The following is a 19,040-nucleotide window of genomic DNA, read 5'->3' as shown; positions in this document are numbered from 1 at the left end:
GGAGGCTCTGAAACTCCCCTTGCTGTGTACTGGGGTTTAGCTAGGTCATTCCTTTTTTCTTCTCCCTTTCAATAATGTGCCTGGCCTCAGTCTCCTTCATTGTGTTGGCTGCCTATGAGGCGATTTGACGTGTGTGTGTGTGTGTGTGTGTGTGTGTGTGTGTGTGTGTTGGTGGGGGGACTCTGAGTTGCTGATATAGAAGGTGTGCATTGTGTCGCTGCCCATGTCTGAATCTGCTGTGTTATCTCCCGATCCCCCATATTTGAAAACCACAAAGGCAACTATAAATTTTTTTCCAATATATATTCAAAAATAAACATAATCTATTATTTTCTGAATAATAAAACATATATTATTAAACAAGGAATTTAGCCATTCGAACCCACAAGAAACATTCATTGACTTATCCTCGTAAGCATCCTCAGTAACATTTTGGAAAGATACAGTCATTCAGCATGAGTCAAATATCAGATGTGAAATACCTGAAAAAAAGCAAATCCATGAAGAAGTAGGTAAATCGCCATCAAAGGAACAACAATAGCTCTGCTGTGGATTTCTGCACAACATTTTAAAGTTTGTAATTTGGGCAGCAACCCCAATTCGTTGATTTTATTGAGAATCTTCAGCCATTGCTGAGAGAGTAGATGAGTCAATTCTAGGCCTGAATTAACTTCTTTAAATGGATTGCAGATGGCACAAAAAGTCACTGAGTGGGAAGAAAATGATATTAGTCCCACAGTGATGTCTTCCTCTCCCACAGACTCGCCTAATACCCTAAAAGGGAAGCTACAACTGAGGAATATTTACTCAGGATTATTTTAACATGATGAGAAATGGCATTGCTCTTGTGCTGTCTCCTTTAGAATCAGAGGACTCACTCCAACGGAAGTGCAGCACTTGCCTACACAGGAAGTCTATTCCAGTAAAACTGAGTGAAAAACGGGTTAAAGTATTTTTTAAAAAAAGGTGAAAGTCACTTTGAAAAGATCAGTTTGTGGGAGTACACACACAACTGGGTAAGACATGGCATTTAGGAGTTTCATAGAGAGCCTTCAATCAGGCTGTTCCGGTGCCGGTGAGTGGTCTGTGTGAGTCATTCTATCTCAGTGGGACTGCCTCGATGGTCTAAAATGCTCACTTCCTCCGCACCCTGGCCGTACGGAGGGAAGGTGCCCAGCTGACCACGTGGGCCGTGGCGTCCGTGATGGGAAAGTGCCCCTTGGCCAGCTCAGCCCCTCTCCACCAGATGCCAGGGGCCCCGGTGACAGCGGGAAGGTAAAAACACCCAGAGAACTTCACAGGAATCACTGCTGAGGCCATGAACTACCAACACACACAAGAGTGAGTTGGGTAACCTAGAGAATATTGATTAAGCAAAACCTTCCTAATTCATTCTATTTAGTCTTTATGACTTATTTTTTTCCTCATGAGTTTAAGATATCTCTAAATTTCTTGAAATGCTTCTCTTAATCTAATTTAGCTTTAGTTGACACAGCATTCTTATGCAGCCAAATCTCACATCATTTTATATCTTTTATCTAGTAGACATTGCTGAGTTTCTTTTCTTTTCTTTTAATATATTGTTATTGATTTCAGAGAGGAAGGGAAAGGGGGAGTGACAGAAACATCAATGATGAGAGAATCTTTAATCGGTTGCCTCCTGCACGTCCCACACTGGGGATCAAGCTGCAACCTGGGCATGTGCCTTGACTGGGAACTGAACCATGACCTCCTGGTTCAGAGGTCAATGCTCAACCACTGGGCTAACTGGCCATGCAACCTATCTTTTCTTATTAGACTGTGATCTAATTAAAGGCAAAAATATATATAACAAAGCATGACAGGATAGAAACAAAACAGATGCAGAATAAGTAAATATTACATTGATTGGCTGCTTATTGTATGTCAGACTCAGTGCAAAGTGTGTGTAGAGGCCAAGTTTATTTTCCAGAGTTGTACTTTCTTCAAAAGGAAGCAAGTTCATTACAAAAATGAATAAATCCAGTAGAAGTAAAATGGGATCGATGGTCATCATAGTTGCAAGGCTCACACTGAACCTTCACCAGAGCAGGTATTTCTGAATGTGAGATGACGCCATTGTAAGAATCCAGTTATGAAAACTGAAAAGGAGCCAGGGGAAGCCAAATACGGTGGGCACGCCATCTGTGTCGCTTTGCCAGGAAGCGACACAGTCCAGTGGGTGAAACAGGACGCAAGCCCAGTCCAGTGGGTGAAACAGGACAGGTGTTTGCCTGTCAGTCACAGCTGAGAGCAGGTCCTGGCCAGAGGAGGTGTGGCCATGGGAAGCGGGAAGGATGGAGGTAGTTAATCTCCTGAGCAAAGCAGTCCACTCTCTCGAGCTCTCTTGGGACTCTTGCTGCAGGGAGTGTGCTCACGGCCCCTGCACCTGCCCACAAGGCTCGCAGCTGTGACCCACAGCATGGACGGGCGAAGGCAGCTGGCCTGATGCTACCCTGGACCAGCTTCCCAGGGAGTGGGCACAGTGGACCCTTCTCTCCCCGCTCCACTGAGTCCCCAGCTGCACCTCCCCCAGGACTGCACGAAGGGGGATGGACTTCACTAACCAAGGGATGCAGCTTCACACCAATGGAACGTTCCACCACGCCGCATCCCCCGTGGGGGGCTCCGGAAACTCATTCCAGAGGCGCCCCGGGAATCCCTCTCTCACCAGCGGAGGAGAAAGGCCATCCGTGCACTTCTCCGATAACAATCAGATCCAATTCACAATCTTTATTCTTCATTGGTCTTCCTTTTGGTATTAAGTCTTTGCTCAAATCTAGATGTCCAGAAGTTTCTCCTATTTCTACTTTTAGAAGTCTTACGTAAGTACAGATTTCCAAAAAATGGTCTGGTCATTCCTTTTTAAACTAAAAGTAGATTTACCGCATGACTTAGCCATGGCACTCTTGGCCATACATCCGGGGGAAAGAAATATCAGTGTCCACACAATAATTGTCCATGAATGCTTACAGCAGCTTTTTTTGTGATAAGCAAACACTAGAAGCTCCCCAGATATTCTTCAAGGGTAAATGGTTACAAACGGTGCTGAGTCCTTCCCATGTCATACTACCCAGCAACAGAGAGGAAGGGACCTTAGGTACCCCGGACGGCTCCAATGGACCTGACAGCCATTGTGCGGGAAGTCTGAAAGGATGCTGATCACAGACGCTGCGTTTTATTGAAGCGGCTGAATATTCACATGTAAACGTGCTGCTACTGCAAAGCCATGATTTAGAAGGCGGCAGAGTTTGATAAGGCCCATTTGGCTAGATAACGAAGAGAAAATGTGTTCACTCAGATGATAAAAATAAGACTTTCTGTCCAAGTTTTATCTAAATGCAAGAGATTGTCAGACTATGATAATAAGACAATCATTGTTAAGTAGTTTTTAAATCAATATTACTTTTATTACATTTTCTATTTATACTTGGAGACATTATAATCATTGTTTGCTTTGGTGGGCGATTTGGGCTGCTCATAAAACTATTCCAGTTTTTTCTTTCTTTCTTATAAATGCATCTTCTGAGGAAATAAAAGGATGCATGTGAATAGAAAATATTCAAATAATTTTTGCAGCATTGCATTTTTTTTTTTTTTTTTTTTGGTTAGACCTACCATGTGTGTGGCCCACACTTATCTATATTTACCAAAGTATAATGAGAAGATAGAAACCATTCTCAATAGCCTGTAATTAGACAATAGAACAGGTATAAGCCATTTAAACAAATGCAGCTGCCACTTAAATTTAGATGCAAAATGAAATTGAATTCTCCCATCATATACACTCACACTTTGATGACTCCACACTTGCAATTCCCCACAAAAACTTTATATATTGGTGCCATTTTAGTAAGAGAAATACTTTCGCCTTATTTTTTTTTTTATCTAATAAAGGAAATTAAGGCACAAAGGTCTGAATATCAGGCACAAAATGAATCCTTAGGAAGTAATTACATTTTACTATATAAATTAATAAGATGGGAAGTTGGGGTGTCTGGTCTTCCATTAAGCTAAAATGTCTGTGAATTGTGTGAGCCAAATGCCATCCCTGGGTTGGTTCGTTTCACACGTGGAAAATAGCTCGCAAGGGGAGGATCCAGAGGCCAAAAAGGCACCTCGGAGCCAAGAGCCAATGTGCAAAGTGCCTCGGAATTGTGTGGCCGTCACTCCGCCCTATGCAATTATTTCTGCTATTTCTGCACCCCGTCCTATGCAATTTCTTTTTAAGCAGCTGGTCTGTTCCTGTCTCCTGGAGGAGGGGATTAATGTGCACCCGGGCACCACATGGCCGCCCATCTGCGTGGGTCAGTTATGAATCACTGATCAGGGCTTAAATTGAGTTGAAATTTAGCCAAATAGCCAGCAACAATGACCTTCAAACCTGTCGCGGCTGATTGATGGCAGCTCCAGGGAATTTAATTTACTTTGGAGCTTATAGCTGGCATTCATTTCTGATTTCTAAAATGCATTTATTTCTCATATTGATCTTTCCTTTTCTGATATTTAAGTTTGGGACCTATATCTTGCAGGTTCCCATAACAGACTCATCTAATAACATCCTCTGAAAATAATAACTGGAGGAAATCAATAATGCAATCAAAAACTTTATATATTGGTGCCATTTTAGAAAGAGAAATACTTTCTCCTTTTTTTTTCTTTTATCCGAAAAAGGAAATTAATCTATGTCGCTCTTCCTCTAATGGCAGCCGACACACTTCAATTAAGAGTGAGGTCCTTTCTATGATCTAGCATAGATGAAAGCAAATAAAGTCCATTTACTTGGGAACTGGGCTAGATGGCCTTTCAAAAATGAATTGGAGTTGGCAATATATGTGCATTATGGAAGCAGGCTCAGAGCTCACGTTTTCATAGCCTTCATTTGAAAACTGCGTCTCCGAAATGTGCGGAGGCATAACAAAGCTAATTGCCTTTTAATGTTTCTGTAAAGACCCATTTCACTTTCTTATAAAATTGATGAAATGATTTCCATGACCCTAGATTTTCCATGTGTGCAACCCAGGTACGTTTATGGTGAGGGTTCAGGTTATCTGCTTCAGAGGGGAGATGTCTAACGCTGTCTTACAGGGAGAGGTCGTCCACAGCATCAAAAGTCTCCGCCTTCTTTCCGGGTCTTTCTTTCTCTGGAGGTAAGAAATCCAGAAGGTTGCATCAGGCAGGAGGTGGTAATCCGGGGGGAGGGCTAAGAGTTCCTCCACACGTTGAAGCAAGGGCATGTGGCCTGGGCAGCTCCCAGGGTGGAGCCCGTGGACCTCCCGCTTCGAGGTGGTCAGGCAGCAATAAGGTGGGAGGCCATTTCCGTTTCTGAGAGGAGGAGGCATGGAGGAGTGGAGGGTCCTTGCGTGAGGACAGTGGGTTCCCTCCCACCACCAAAAGCCATTCCCGGTGTCAGTGGTGTCCCCCGAGGCTGCCTGGAAATGCCATCAGGCTCCTCAGGCTGGGCATGGTCCCCAGGCGGCCCCCTGCAGAGCCTGCCCAGGCCGGGTCTCCTTGGGTTTGATCCTTTGCTAGAGCAGCTCTCAGCACTCAGGAGCCAACATGCTGACGAGGTGACCAGTTCACTCCAAAGGAGAGCAAAGCCACTAGTCAAGCACCAGATGAAGAGATCCAGGAGGGGGGTCCCCCACAACCAATGAGAGATATATGGAGGAGGGGCTCCCCAAAACTAGAAGAAGATCCGTGGGGGAGGGGGTCCCCCACAACCCGGTGAGACATACATGGAGGGGGGTCCTGAACACCTGGACAAAGGGACCCCGTGGGGGGGCTGAGCTTCTGTCCCTGTGGGCCGGGCATGGCACCTGGAACCACCCTCCTCCCCCACCTGGAACGTTCTGGATCCCTCCTGTTCTGTTCTTACGGGGCTTTGTCTTGATGGATTAGATCACTGGCCAGGAGGGGCTGATTCAACCTGCAGCTGCTCTCTGCTCCTGGGAAATCAGGATTGGGAGTGACGATTCAACCCTCCTTTTCTGGTTGGAAAAATCCCCCAACCTTGGGGAAAGGACAGGGGGCAGGGGAGGGGGGAGCGGGGCCGGGGGGTGGTTAGTAATTAACATAACAAAAGGCACCTTACACATCCCATCACTCAGGAAACTCCATGGGTTTGGGGAGCTCTGTGCCAAAACTGGAAATAACACTGAATATATACTAGTATTTCTTATTCTAAATCAGAACATCACAGTCCTAACTGTAATGTGTACCAATAAGATCGGAACAATCTGTGATTGATTAGATGTAAACAATAAAGAAAAAAATCCTTTACTTTTTAAGCCTTTACAGGAGCAGCCTTTCCGACTTCACAGAAAGAGAACATCTTCCACATTTAGGGCCAAGAATACTCTGGATGAAGGTGTGAAGGTGGAGGGAGTGGCACTGGGTGAGCAGCAAGGTTTATACTCATCCTGAAAGCAGTGACAAGACTGAATTAAGTTGTCAAAACAACCACTGCAAGACCAAACAAAGCCCTGGCCAGTGTGCCTCAGTGGTTGAGTACCAACCTAGGAACCAGAAGGTCATGTTCGATTCCCAGTCAGGGCACATGCCTCTATTGCAGGCTCGATCCCCAGTAGTGGGCATGCAGGAGGCAGCCGATCCATGATTCTCTCTCATCATGGATGTTTCTCTCTCTCCCTTTCCCTTCCTCTCTGAAATCAATAAAAATATATTTTTTAAAAGAGACAAAAAATTAAGACTCATTATTAATTCGAGGAAACCTGCTAAATCCTGGTGAGATTGGGAGTCCAAGGCATTTCAGCCCTGACACCGCTTTCACTCCGGAACGCTCGGGCAGGTCCGAAGCCCAAGTGGCTCTGCTCCCTGAAGGGCTGATTTTCTCTGATGTGTGGACAGAGCCAGGCCTGGGCCCGTCACAAACACTCGCCACCTTGGGAGCCACTGATTAGAGAAGGCGGATGGAGGGGGTCTGAGGTCAGACTCCTGGTGGGGGCAGCAGCTCAAAGGCAGAGCAGCCAGAGGTTTACCAGGCAGACACAGCATGAGAGTGCGGCCAGGTGTGTGTGGGAGAAGGATGCTAGCTCCCATGCCCTGTGGTCTAGAAGCCGAGTCTGGCTCAGGGGAAATCCAAAGGAGGTCCAGAATGGCTCACACCTGACAGGAAGTTTGCAGGGGGAAAGGGGGTAGTTTCATGAGAATCACTGATTAGGCATTTTAAAAAATATGTTTCTACTAATTTTAGGGAGGAAGGGAGAGGAGAGAAACATCCATAATGGGAGGAAATCATGGATCAGCTGCCTCCTACATGCCCCACAGTGGAGATGGAGCCCACAACCAAGGCATGTGCCCTGACTGGGAATCAAAACCTGACCTCCTGGTTCATAGGTCGATGCTCAACCACTGAGCCATACCAGTCAGGCAGGCATTTTATTTTAAACTAGAGGCCCGATGCACGAAGATTCCTGTAAGAATGGGCCTTCCTTCCTGACTGCCTGCATCACTTTCGCTCTGGCTGGAGCCGCCTTTCTGTCTTCCCAAGCTGCCCAGAGGCCCGGAGCAGCTGGGGCAATGCGGAACAGCCCCATCCCTGGCCACCTGCATATGCAAATTAACCCACCATCTTTGTTGGGTTAACTTGCATTCTCACTCCTGATTGGATGGTGGGTGTCGTGAAGTTACAGTCAATTTGTATCTTACCCTTTTATTAGTTTAGATACTCAAATGTAGTGAAATATTTTTTTTGCTAATCTTAAATTTTTTTTCAAGTTTAACATTATATTTTTCTATTTCTTGGAGGAAAGAATTGGTGAGGCTTTAGGAAAATATTTGAGTAAAAGGAGTTATATATTCTTGTGACAATCCTAGGAAAACGTATTTTGTATACTATAAGGTATTTAAACTACCAAAATGTACGAGCCAGCACTAAAATTTGCCTGCACTGTTAAAATTAGCAAGTTTCAGCTCCCACCCTTTGTTAGCCCACTGCTCTTTCTAGAAGAAAGGTGTCATCTGGGCTGCTTGCTTTTTCTTAAAGCCGCTGGGTTAGAGATCCTTTAATGAGCCTTGGAAGTCAGAGAAGCCAGGCCAAGCTTGGCTCATTTGTAATCTCTCTAGCACATGATTTGTCGTACGTGGGAGGATTCATGTTTTGCTAGTCATGATTAATTTGGTTAGAATCAAGCAATGATACTGAAAAATTGCTTTATTATAGTTTTTTGGTTTAGCTGTTTGCATGCCCTTGTCTATGCTGTTCTGTAAACCACTCAGCTTAAAACTAGACATATTTGGGCTTTCAATGTCTTCAACTGAAAATATAATAATTACTTTAAAATTTTTTATTTTATTTTTATTGTTGACCCTATGACTGATGTCCCCGTTTTCTCCCCCTTTGCCCACCTCCACCCAGCACCCTTCACCCCCATCCCCTGCCATCCCTACATGGCTCTCTGTGTCTATGGGCTGTGCATCTGTTCTTCCATCCGGTCCTTCACCTTCTTCCATCCAGTCCTCCCCTCACACACACACCGCCCGCCCCCCGACAGCTGTCAGACTGTTCTGTCTATCCATGCCTGTGTTTCTGTTTAGCTTGTCAGTTCATTTTGTTCACACTTATGAGTGAGATCATATGATATTTGTCTTTTTCTGACTGGCTTGTTTCACTTAGCATAACACTCTCCAAGTCCATCAGGGGATAATTACCTTATTTATCCTTTTCTTGTAGGTAGGAAATATGAATAGATATATACAGGCTTTCTTAATATACATTATGCATACATACTTATTAATATGTTCATGTGGAGTGATATAACTTTACATGTATGTACAATACTATGTTATACTGTTCGTGCCGGCAGAGTACACATGTTCTCAGGGCTTTGTTATCAGAAGGTTGGGGATGGACCTCTTTGGTGAGACCTGCCATTACCCAGCTATCTCCAGGGGCATGTGTTTGTCTAGATTAGGAAACCCATGTGCCTACACAGGAAAGCCACATTCTCTGGTCAATCTTTATCAGTAAGAACATTGATATTTTGGCTCCACCATCTGGACTCAGGAAGGAAAAAATGGACTATTAGTCATTAGTCCCATCCGATCACAGCATTTAATTTATTGGCCACAAACACTGAAAAATAGTGGATAGAATCTACACTAATAAAATAGAAAGATGCAGATTGACTGTACTTCTGCAACGCCCACCAGCCAATCAGGAGTGAGTATACAAATTAACCCAACAAAGATGGCAGGTTAATTTGCATAAGCAGGTGCAGAGCAATGATTGAAGGGTCTGACTTGAGCAAAGACTGACGACTGAAGAAGCTTGGTTCCTCCACTGTGGCCAGAGCATGATAAATAAATATCTACGATAAAAGGCAGATTTTGAAAAGGCTAAGAATAAGGAGAAGAAACAAAGGAAAGGGATATGTATTGAGGAGGGGAGAGAATATTTGTTTGACATAGTCAACAGGATGGCATGAAGTGTGCAGGAAAATGTTTATGATTAAAACATGTCTAAACGAGTCAGGTGCCATGAGCATGCACAAGACAAAGCATAGGCCCCATTCTCACATTCCTCCTCAGAGTTTGTGCCATAACAGCTCCTCAAGAGCCCTATGTTTTCTTTGATCTCAGTCCTTAATACAAAGGAACACTTCCTGAATTATCCTCTCTTTAATCATGTGAAGCTTAGCTGTCACTTTGTCCCGAATTCCTTGAAGGGGAACCTGCATATTGTTAGCGTTCCTCCTGTGTTAATCCGTGCCAAACCACAGTCAGCACTTCAAAGCGCTACCACAACACATTATAAATGTCTTTTCACTGGCCCCTTCCACTCAGACGCTTCTCCAGGACTAGCCCCCTGTGCTGCCCAGCTTCCTTTTCTAGTTCTGTCCTCTTTGGTCTGTTACCAAAAGCCTTTCCTCCACTCTAGTCTCCCTTTGTCATTTGCATGTAATGATACAAGAACCTTCCTTCAGAAGTTAGATCCGAGCATTAAACGAGTTAGTGCGCATACATGACTTTGAGCATCACAAGTAATTTATACAACATGATATCAGCAACACCAAGTAACTGGCATTCAATACACTTAATATGTATTTGTGCAATGAGTTACTATACCATAGACAAACAGTTGGGGAAAGTGCCTGTCAAATATTGAAAATTATTATGTTCCTATGGTAGAAATTCAAGTGATATTCTATTTTATTTTATATTTTGTTTAGTTTGCTTTTTCATGTCTAAGTTTGATACATTTTACATGTATTATTTCACAAGGAAAATTATGCCTATTTAAATATTTAAAATAAATTAATTCATTTGGAATAAATTTGAGATATGATTTTGAATGACAGATCATTTCTTTTATCTTCTACGTTTGACATGTTTCACCTTATAAGTCACTGGCTGTTTTGAGTCGATGCTGCCAGTTGGAGAACATCCAGCTTTCCATTGATGGCCGCGCAGGGACCAGTGTCCTCCGGAAACTGGAGGAGACGCTCAAGCTTGGGGTTCCGTGAAGCCCAGTCCCCGGAGAATTAGACGTTAAATATGATGAACAACCAGAGGCCAATCAGATAATTTAGATTAAAAAATCCCTAGAAAGACACAAATTACTGAAACTGACTAAGAAAACACAATATATGAATACACCTATGAGAAAGACGAGTCCAGGCCAGATGGCACACTGGCAGAGTCTACCAAACACGTTTAAAAAAAAAAAAAAAAAAAAAAAAAGCCAATTCTTAGAAACTCTTCCACAGCAGAAGAGAAAATACCTCCTAACACATTCTAGGGGGCAGCACTGCCCTGGTGCCAAGACATTTTCATTAGACAATACTGTAGACCAGTGGTCTGCAAACCGTGGCTCTTTGGCCCCCTGAGTGTGGCTCTTCCACAAAATACCAAGGCCTGAGCGAGTCTATTTTGAAGAAGTGACGTTAGAAGAAGTTTAAGTTTAAAAAATGTGGCTCTCCAAAGGAATGTCCATTGTTGTACTATTGATATTTGGCTCTGTTGGCTAATGAGTTTGCTGACTACTGCTTTAGTCATTTCAAAGATTATGAGTCTCCAACGCCCACCTATTCTATTTATTTAGATTTCTGTGCAGTTTCCTCATGTTAGCTTTCATTTAGGGAAGATGATTGATCATGTGTCAGTATGCATTTTATGCTGAGTACACACATTTGTAAACCGCTGCGACCTGGCCAGAGGTAGCTTTAGGAGAAGACCATCTAGGTAGTCAATAAATGATTGCTTAAATAGAAGACCATATGCATGCATATATACTTAATACTTAATACAGATTTTCAACACATCATATAAAACGTCCATCTACACTGCCTCAGCACATCTGTGAGCGGAAGGTAATCAGACAGACTCCTAATTAAATGTAAGTTGCTTTTTAAATTGTACATAAAGCACCTTTGAAAGAAAGGGAAGAACATAAAATGCCCTCGATAATCATGCAAAATAGGAAAAAACTCCAGTGTAAACAATATAATTAGAACAGTGCATCCTCATTCTATCTGCCAGTGGCTTAGCGAGGAGAAAACCATTCCGATTCACACGTTGCATGTCCACATCTTTGTTATGCCCCCCTTTCATTATTGGTGACGAAAAACCACAACTGTCACGCTTTTGTTAAAATAAGTTATAATCAAGTTTTGACAATACAAGTCAGCTCAAAGCATCCATGAAAACAGCTTTTGGAAAAATAGCCAGCAGCCATGTAACCCGTGAGACCGGCCTGTTATAACACTGTGCAGTGAGATGGTGGTGTTTCAGGATTTAATTAACTCTCAGGGATTAAGTAACGTAAACAATTGATTTAAATCTACTTCTTGGTGAAAATAAAAGGATTAGGAGAAAACACTTTTCACCCACTGATCTCCAATGCACCATAACTAAGAAGATTTAAAGTGATAATGACAGTAGGAACAAGGTTTGCTGATGATTAGTCAAAATTTAGTTTGTAACTAAAGTTAGATTGCTACTCTCAATAGAGACTTGATGTTTTCTGAGTTTTAAAAACCTTCATGTTTTCCTAAAACTGTGCTTATATAACACTACTTAAAATTATATTGCATGTCCAAATTCAATCTAAGCATTATCCTACATATAAATTAACATTTTCTAGTAGCTAGTAAAAAGCACGAACATAACTTTGTGTCTAAATTGAAAGGTGATTGGGATGGGAATGGGGGGATAAGGACAATTATGTGAGACCATAATCAATAAAATAAAATAAAAAAAGAAAGATGATTGTTAATATGAGTACTACTGAAATAAAAAGTATAAATCCAGCGAGGAAAGAAAATTTGGCATTTTTATATCTCAGACAAGAATTAATTTAAAGTGAGGTATAACTTTGCGCTAAAGTTAGTGAGAGTTCTTACTATTAAGTCAAATGATATAAGACATATTTTAAAAGATAACTAGTTTGAATGTATCCACCAAATAATTACACTGTTTGAATATAATTTTCATGTTGACTTCATTGTGTGCTAGAATCTAAATGGGCAAATTTTCTACCATAATAAGTATGAGCATTTAGGTTGCTATAGTTCCTAAAAGGAGAATGTGCCACAGATACTGTAGAAAGCATTGTTTCCTGGTACTCTATGAGACATAGCAGAATAGTATGGTGTGATTCTTTGATCGTCATATTTGTAGGGACAGTATGGCTTTAAAGGTGAGTGATGAATAGCAAGAACCTACAACCAAGATTACTCTACCCAGCAAAGTTATCATTCAGAATTGAAGGGCAGATAAAAAGCTTCACAGATCAGAAAAAGCTAAAGGAGTACATCACCACCAAACCAATATTATATGAAGTGCTAAAAGGTGTTCTTTAAAAAGAGGAAAAAGAAGAAAAAAGTAAAGATAAAAATTATGAACAACAAATACATATCTATCAACAAGTGAATCTAAAAGTTAAGTGAATTAAAAATCTGAGGAACAGAATAAACTTGAATATAATAGAATCAGGGGCATACAATGGGAGGGGATTGATAATTCTCAGGGGGAAAGGGGAAATGGGAAGAGACTGGACAAAAATCATATATCTATGGATGAGGACGGGGGGGCGGGGAGAGGAGGTAAGAGCAGAGGGTGGAGTGGGGACCAGGTGAGGGGAGTTATGGGGCGGGGGGAGAGAAGCAATTGTAATAATATGAACAATAAAGATTTATTTTAAAAAAATAAAAAAGGTGAGTTACTGTACTGTGGTAGACCGTCTGGGTGGCAGCCCTCTCCAAGGGACTTACCACCATCCCTGGTGAACTGGGAGCAGCTTCATTCACTGTCTACTTACAGCTCTTTTCTTTGAACATATCAGTTCCATGATCATTCTGGCAGACTGAGCGGATCTCTGACTACCCCAAAGAGCAAAAGAGAACATTCTTGGTGACACTATTAGAATGTGCCCATCTGATGTTGTCTAAGTAAAAGCTGATTTATTTTCTCCCTGTTCATGGAACTGTATTGAGAAATGTGTTTGATACTTCTGAAAACATGCCTGATAAGTTTTATCTAGGGAGCAAGTAAGATCACTTTATTAGGGAGATAGCGAGAAATAGAGGAGAAGGAGAGGAGGGAGGGAAATGGGAAAGAAGGAGAGAAGGGGAGGCCACAGAGAGCGGTATGAGTCGTGAAGAGGGTCATCTGACGGGACCTGTGGTTTGGTGTGGGCCGTAGAGGCCCCCGAGCCTGAGCTATGGATGCTGGGAGATGTGTCCTCACCCCTCACCTGACCTGGCACCACCTGGCGCTCTGAGTATCAGCACAGCAGAGCCAGAGGCAAGGGACCCTAAGTCCGCCCACTTGCATTAGCTGCGAAGCCACAGGGCAGACCTGAGGTACAAGGGCAGGAGGGCAGACCTGGGTGCGGGGACAGGAGGGCAGGCCTGAGTGCAGGAGGGCAGGCCTGGGTGCAGGGGCAGGAGGGCAGGCCTGGGTGCAGGAGGGCAGGCCTGGGTGCAGGAAGGCAGGCCTGGGTGCAGGGGCAGGAGGACAGGCCTGGGTGCAGGAGGGCAGGCCTGGGTGCAGGAGGGCAGACCTGGGTGCAGGGGCAGGAGGGCAGGCCTGGGTGCAGGAGGGCAGGCCTAGGTGCAGGGGCAGGTGGCCGGGCACTGCCACAAAAACAAAGTGGGTCTCGGAGCCCCGGCTGCATTTGCATCATGAACCAGTTCTACTGCATCAAACCATGGCCTCCGTCCCCATGAGGTGATGACTGCTAATCACCATGGCAACAGCTGACATCTTGTCCGAAGTGTTAGTTCAACTTTAGAGACCCATTGGTTGAATGTAGACATAATTCTAGTTTTCTGCAATAAGGAAGAAGAAAGTACACAGGTAGCACACCAAGTACTTTTATACTCTCTGAACATAAGCTGAGGCGCAGCATTAATAGGAAGAGGTATCAAACAATTGAAACACCTGAACTTATTTTCTTTGCTCTGAATAAATAGTGATTGTTTGTATAATAAATGATGTTAAGAATAATCCTTTTTTGTTTGTTTGTTTGTTTGTTTGTTTGTTTTAATATATTTTATTGATTGTTTTACAGAGAGGAAGGGAGAGGGATCGATAGGTTAAAACATCAATGAGAGAGAAACACCAACCAGCTGCCTCCTGCATACCTCCTACTGGGGATGTGCCTGTAACCAAGGTACATGCCCTTGACCAGAATCGAATCTGGGACCTTTCAGTCTGCAGGCCGAAGCTCTATTCACCAGGCCAAACCGGCTAGGGCAAGAATAATTCTTTAAAGCAACTGATCGTCTACAGAAGTTAAATAAATAACACATAAAAAATACAAAATGTCTGGTCTATATATTCAAGTAGAGGACTGAACTGAGGATTCATAAGGTACTTTTGTTTATTCTGTGAAGTTATTGGTCTTTTGTCATAAATAATTGGTAAATTCAAAGAAAATGTTTCTTATATGTCCAACATAAATAAAATATACAAGTTTATCTTATAAAGAAGAAAAGTTAATATTTGTGATATTTTGTAACTGGAGCTTCTTATAAGAATGTGTTTTTTAATAAGCAGTTTTAAATTAAATTTATCCAAAGAAAATTAAGTTAACTGAAGAAAATAAAAATTTGAGATTTGTTTTCTTTAGGATATATTAATACTTAATGAATTTTTAAGTATAAAAAAAGATTAGAAATTGAGGTTGTTTTCATCACTATACATATATATATTATATATTATATGTGTGTGCGTGTGTGTGAAAACAATAATATACAAAGAAAATGAAAATTTCAACAAAAGACAGCAATTCAATTAAAAATGGACACAAAGAACATATGTGCATAAGCCACAGCACAGATAACAATGTGGCGATGGCCAGAGGGAAGTGGGGTGCAGGGTTGGGTGGAGGTGAGCAAAGGGGGTGGGGGATGGGCACATTCTAATAGTGTCACCAACAAAAATAAAAAATAAGTTAAAAATAAAAATAAAATAAAATGGGCAAAAGATCTGCACAGATCACTAACCGAGGAAGGCATAGAAACGGTCAGCACGCATAGGAAAACTGGCCCACCATTATTTGTCATTAGAGAATTGCAAATGAAAGCAATAGTAAAATACCATTAGAAAGGTAATTGATGTATATGACTGAGGATGAGAAACAAGTCAAAACACATCTCCCTCCTTGTTTTTACCCTTTTTATGTGGTTTTACTACAAAGTGCTCAATGCAAAGGCCAAGCCTATGCGTCACTCACCAGACTCTTCCAAGCTGACATTTAGTTAAGCTGCTTCATTGAGTAACATATGGGATACAATTTAAAGAAAAAAGCATTTTATTACTCATTCAGGATTGCTTTAAATTCTTTTCATTGCAATCAATATATATATGCAATGAAAAGAATTATATATATATTTCAGAGAGGAAGGAAGAGGGAAATAGATAGAAACACATGCCTGCCTTCTGCATGCCCCACATTACAATTCTGATTGCCCCCACAACCCAGGCATGTATCCCGACTGTGAATCCAACCGTGACCTCCTGGTTCATAGGTTGATGCTCAACCACTAAGCCATGCCGGCCAGCTCATTGTAATACTACTTAATTTTGTAGAAATACAAAATTATAATTAGTTTACTTAGTATTGACACAAAATAAAATTTTTTTTAAATACCACAAATTGAATATAACTGAGAGAAGTATTCTCCTATAATTACACGTGTGTACAGTACATAGGTCACATGTCTACAGCACAGCTTCTTTTTAATGCTATGTATCTACTAGAAGCCCGGTACATGGATATTCGTGTTAGAAGGGGTTTTCCTTTCCCTGGCCTCCTTCCCACTCCGGCCCAGCCCCTTTCCGCTCAGGCCCTGGGGCCGCCTCTTTCTGCTCCAGACCCACCTTCCCACGCTGCCAGAAGCCCTGAGAGACTGGGGGTGGGGCAGAATGATGACCTGCGTCATATCCATGGCAACAATGCAAAACTGTCACTTGGCGCCTGTGTATGCAAAATAACCGCCATCTTTGTTGGGTGAATTTGCGTATCACTCCTGATTGGCTGGTGGAGTAGCGGAGGTATGGTCAATTTACATGTTTGTCTATTAGGTAATATACTGCTTGATACTGTCTGATAATTTTCTCGCTACTTTTCCCTACTTAAAGCAACGCAAAACCTAAATGTTTGTTGATCAATGTGTGGCTCCTTAGAGCTTCACTCTTTTAGAATATATCATTAATATTAAAAATCATCTCTGTTTTTTTTCCATTCATATTAACCTCTATACTAATAAGACCAATAAAACTATAAAGAAAACCAGCAAACCATCAACAGAAATAGCTTTTTGGCACTTGATTTAAATTGCTTATACAAAGGATTCAGAATATGCTCATGTGAATTTTTAAGTGATCATTTATAATGAAACTACATACTTTACATATATGCCCGTATTGTGTGTACATATGTATTGTATATATGTTACATGTGAATTTTTTTCATATATAATCTGAGAAATTTGCAAAACTTTCCTCATCTCTCCTCAAAGTTTGTGGCGGGCTCTAGAATAGGTAACCAGAAAAACCTTCCTACCAACCTATCCAGTGTGACCGATTAAGTGTAACATTAAGTGTAACAATTCTTCAAATGGCACATCAAGAAATCAAGCTATTCTCTGCTTCATTTCCAGGTTGCTTACAAGGGGGAAGGGGGGTGAACATTTAAACATGGGGGACTAGACACAGATTTTCAATCCAACTGGGCACCAGGGAAGTGACAGGACTCTCTGCAGGGCCCACACTGGACGCCCTGTTACTTGTTAAGCTTGGGGCTAAGCCGTCACTGATGGAAACGTTATTATCAGTAGGGGTCATTAGTGTGTGTGCTGAGGGAGAAAGACTGAAGTGCAGCAATGCCTGGCGTAATGGGCGGGTGGTGAAAGTGCCCGGAGTGAATGCATTTGGATTGGAGGTTCAGTTTGTCCACCGATGACTCTCGGAAAGAAACAGAAAGAGTTCACAGGGTGAAAACCACTGTTTCAGACAGAGGAAAAGCCAGGTGCAAGGTCTGGAAATAACAAAGGAGAGCTATTTAGAAAATGCAGTCTAACACATGGGGCAGTGTCCACGGGTACACGGGAGCCAGCTGGGGTGACGGTCCCTGGAGAGCCAGAGGAAGATGGTGAATAAAAGAGAGACAGGGAAAGGTGTGTATTTTAGAACAACCCCCCCCCCCCTCTCTTTTAAGCATAGAGTGAAGGTTTGTAAAATGTATATGACCGTAAGTCAGATGAGACTCAGGTGGGTCATCACTGTGACATGTTTCCTTAGTCTGCTGCCTAGGAAAATAGCACATCCCTACTCCCCATGGCCTAGCCTGGGAGAGCTAGTTAGAGGTGTGGAAGGTTACTAAGAAAAGTAAGCAGGGCAAGGGATAATGAAGTGTAAAAGGTGCCACTACACAGTAGTTTCTTTCTTTCTTTTTTTAAAAAAAATATATTTTATTGATTTTTTACAGAGAGGAAGAGAGAGGTATAGTCAGACACATCAGTGAGAGACAATCATCCATCGGCTGCCTCTTGCACACCCCCTACTGGAGATGTGCCCGCAGCCAAGGTACATGCCCTTGACCAGAACTGAACCTGGGACCTTTTAGTCTGCAAGCTGATGCTCTATCCACTGAGCCAAACCGGTTTTGGCTACACAGTAGTTTCTTACTCATGTATTTTACATGGTACTAGAGGCCTGGTGCACGGCATCTGTGCACTGGGGAGGGGTGCCCCAGCCCAGCCTGCACCTTCTTGCAGTCAGACATCCCCCAAGGGGTCCTTAGTGCTGCCACAGAGGTGGGAGAGGCTCCAGCCATCACAGCTGCACTCGCCAGCAGGAGCCCGGCTTCTGGCTGAGCAGCGCTCCCCCTGTAGGAGCACACTGACCACCAGGGGGCAGTTCCTGTGTTGAGTGTCTGCCCCCTGGTGGTCAGTGTGGGTCATAGTGACCAGTCGTTCCAACGTTCTGTCGATTTGCATATTAGCCTTTTATTAGATAGGATGTGCAGTGACAGTTGAGTATCTGTTATTGATACTCAGATGAAAGGCCTGCAGTAAAGCTATAGATTTTCCAAATACTGGCGGATAGGTGCCAATTAAAGACTTGAATCTTTAAAAAAAAAAAAAAAGTTTTTAATATATTTTTATTGATTTCATAGAGGAATGGAGAGAAAGAGAAAGACAGAAACATCCATGATGAGAGAGGATCATGCACCGGCTGCCTCCTACACTGCCCCACTGGGGATTAAGCTCAAGGCCTGGGCATGTGCTCTGATGAGGAATCGAACCCACTGAGCTCACAATGTCCAGGCAAGACTCGAATCTTTTAGTACTATTTCTATATATTTTAGTGAATTATATATATATATATTTATTTATATTTCCAATGATATTTGTGTATTTTTCATAATTTTAAAAATTTGAATAAATATATCATACATGTGCCTAGCACATACAGACCATGTTTGCCTTGGTGAATTACCATTCAAATTATTCTCCTTTTTGAAATATTTATTACATGGTAGCCCTTAA

This window comes from Pipistrellus hanaki (assembly GCF_964339955.1).
Source record: "Pipistrellus hanaki genome assembly, chromosome: 8".
Lineage (NCBI taxonomy): Eukaryota > Metazoa > Chordata > Mammalia > Chiroptera > Vespertilionidae > Pipistrellus > Pipistrellus hanaki.
The sequence above is the reverse complement of the archived record's forward strand: the minus strand, read 5'-3'. Positions refer to the sequence as shown.